Source organism: Gracilinanus agilis, chromosome 4 (assembly GCF_016433145.1).
Source record: "Gracilinanus agilis isolate LMUSP501 chromosome 4, AgileGrace, whole genome shotgun sequence".
Lineage (NCBI taxonomy): Eukaryota > Metazoa > Chordata > Mammalia > Didelphimorphia > Didelphidae > Gracilinanus > Gracilinanus agilis.
In genome coordinates this window covers 256,616,028-256,619,596 of record NC_058133.1, presented here as the reverse complement: position 1 = coordinate 256,619,596, position 3,569 = coordinate 256,616,028, and positions in this window count along the sequence as shown.

Genomic DNA, 3,569 nt, shown 5'->3' with positions numbered 1-3,569 from the left:
TCTCATGGTCCAATCTATGACCATCAAGAAGATAAGGGACGAAAGCATGCAGCCTTGCTTCACTCTGGTCTTCACTGTGAAGGGAGCCGTCAGTTTCCCATTATGGATGACCTGGCAGGTAAAGTCTTTGTATAACCGCTAGATGATGTTGATGAGCTTCTGGGGAATCCCGTAATGCTGCATCAATCTCCAGATGATGTTCCTGTCTACACTGTCAAATGCCTTCTCAAAATCCACGAAAGTCATGTAGAGGGGGGACTGCCATTCGATGGACTGTTCGATGATGATTCTTAGGGTGACGATATGGTCGGTGCTCGATCTGTGCTGACGAAACCCTGCTTGTTCTATTCTCAGCTTCTTGTCCAAGGCCTCCTTCAGTCTTTCTAAGATGACTCTGGTCAGGATTTTGCTGGGAGCGGATAGAAGCATGATTCCTTGCCAGTTGTTGCATTGGGATAGGTCACCTTTCTTGGGTAGCTTCACCAGGTAGCCTAGTTTCCAGGCTGTCGGGACTTGTTCCTGTTCCCAGATCTTCTGCAGGAGGGGTTGTAGCATCTCCGCTGACATTTCTGGGTCTGCCTTGAGTGCCTCAGGGGGGGTGCCGTCTGGACCTGCAGCCTTACCATTTTTCATGGTCTTGATGGCTTTGATGATCTCAACTTTGGTAGGTGGGCCCGTGTTCACCTGGAGCAGTTCAGTGGCTGGTGGTATGTCCGGAACAGTTGGTGGAGGTGGTCGGTTCAGGATTTCTTCGAAATGCTCTGCCCATCAGGCTCTCTGCCCTGCATCGCTTGTTATTGTCTTGCCAGTCTTGTCCTTCACTGGCTTGCTAGGGTTGTAATTCTTTCCCGATAGAGTTCTTGTTATTTCGTATAGCCTCTTCATGTTCCCCTGCCCAGCTGCTGTTTCTGCTTCTTCGGTCATATCGTGAATGAACCGTCTCTTGTCATATCTTGTGCTCTTCTTGACTTGACGGTTAATTTCCCAGTACTGTGTTCGAAGTTCTTCTTTCTCCTGTTGATCTTGGCACTGGCTGATCTTCTGTTTCAAATCTCTTCTCTGTTGTATCTTGGCCCATGTCTCTTGTGTTAACCATTCCTTGCGCTTTCTCTCTCTCTTTCTCAGGACTTCTGCGCAGGTGGTCTTCCAGGTCTGCTGGAGTTTGGTCCAGTGGTTTTCAACTGTCTCTCCCGTGAGTCCTGTCAAGGCCGCGAACCTGTTCTTGATTTCGCAATTGAATGCTTCTTTTCCCTCTCTGGTCTTTAGATCTTGCACGTTGAACTTATGGTGTAATCTGCCTGAAAGGTCATTGAATGATTTCAACTTGGTTCTAAAAGTTGCCACCAGGAGTTGGTGGTCCCAGGCCACATCTGCATCACGTCTTGCTCTAACATCTAGAAGGCTTCTTCTCCACTTGCGGGAAACTGTGATGTGATCTATCTGATTTTCCGTCCTTCCATCAGGCGAAGTCCAGGTTGACTTATGAATTTTCTTGTGTGGGAATATAGTACCCCTAATAACAAGATCGTTGAAGGCACAGAAATCCGTAAAGAGCTCTCCATTTTCATCACAGGTGCCTACTCCATGCCTTCCCATGATGAATTCCTTTCCTGTGTTGTCTTCTCCTACCTTCGCATTCAAGTCTCCCATAACAATCTTCAGGTCTCTTCTTGGTGTGCCATCAAGTAGTGCCTGTAGGGAGCTGTAAAACTCTTCTTTTTCCTCTTCCTCTGCCGCATTGGTGGGTGCATAGTATTGGATGATGGTGATCTTCTTCCCCTTTGAGTTGAACCTTGCTGACATAAGCCTTGACGAGATAGGTTCCCAACCTATCAGCGCCTTGTTTGCTTCAGGTGTCATGAGCAGCTCTCATAAGATATATACTGTTTATTATTTTTAGGAAAGAATCTTCTATTCCTATACTTTCTAGTGTTTTCAGTAGGAATGGGTGTTGTATTTTGTCAAAGGCTTTTTCTGCATCTATTGAGATTATCATGTGGTTTTTGTTGGTTTGCTTGTTGATATGGTCAATTATGTGTATGGTTTTCCTAATGTTGAACCATCCTTGCATTCCTGGTATAAATCCCACCTGATCATGATGAATAACCCTCTTTATCACACGCTGGAGTCTTTTTGCTAGTATTCTATTTAAGATTTTTGCATCTATCTTCATTAAGGAGATTGGTCTGTAATTTTCTTTCTCTGTTTTTGATCTGCCTGGCTTTGGAATCAGTACTATATTTGTGTCATAAAAGGAGTTTGGTAAGATTCCTTCTTTGCTTATTATATCAAATAATTTGTATAGTATTGGGATTAATTGTTCTTTGAATGTTTGATAGAATTCACTTGTGAATCCATCAGGCCCTGGCGATTTTTTCTTAGGGAGTTCTTTAATGGTCTGTTCAATTTCTTTTTCTGATATTGGATTATTTAAGTATTCTATTTCTTCTGCTGTTAATCTAGGTAATTTATATTTTTGCAAATATTCATCCATATCACCTAAATTGTTAAATTTATTGCTATATAATTGGGCAAAATAGTTTTTAATGATTGCCTTAACTTCTTCTTCATTAGAGGCAAGGTCTCCTTTTTCATTTTTGAGACTATTAATTTGGTTTTCTTCTTTCCTTTTTTTAATTAGATTAACCAATACTTTGTCTATTTTATCTGTTTTTTCAAAATACCAGCTTCTGGTCCTATTTATTAATTCAATAGTTCTTTTACTTTCAATTTTATTAATTTCTCCTTTGATTGTTAGTATTTCTAATTTAGTTTTCATCTGAGGATTTTTAATTTGTTCATTTTCTAGTTTTTTAAGTTGCATGCCCAATTCATTAACCTCTGCCCTCCCTAATTTGTTAATATATGCACTCAGAGATATAAATTTTCCTCTTAGAACTGCTTTGGCTGCATCCTATAAGTTTGGGTAAGATGTCTCATCATTGTCATTGTCTTCAATGAAATTATTAATTGTTTCTGTGATTTGTTCTTTCACTAAATTATTTTGGAGAATCATATTATTTAATTTCCAATTAGTTTTTGGTTTGCCTCTCCACGTATTCTTACTAATAACTATTTTTATTGCATTATGATCTGAGAAGATTACATTTATTATTTCTGCTTTTTTGCATTTGTTTGCCATGTTTCTGTGCCCTATTACATGGTCTATCTTTGTGAATGTTCCATGTGCTGCTGAAAAGAAGGTGTATTCCTTTTTGCCTCTATTTATATTTCTCCAAATATCTATTAACTCAAATTTTTCTAGGGTTTCCTTCACCTCTCTTATCTCTTTCTTATTTATTTTTTGGTTTGATTTATCTAGATCTGATAGGGGAAGGTTCAGGTCCCCCACTAGTATAGTTTTGCTATTTATTTCATCCTTGAGCTCCACTAGCTTCTCCTTTAGAAATTTGGAAGCTATTCCATTTGGTGCATACATATTGAGTACTGATATTTCTTCATTGTTTATACTTCCTTTTATTAGGATGTAGTAACCTTCCCTATCTCTTTTAACCTTATCTATTTTTTTTAACATTTATTAATATTCATTTTTAACATGGTTACATGAT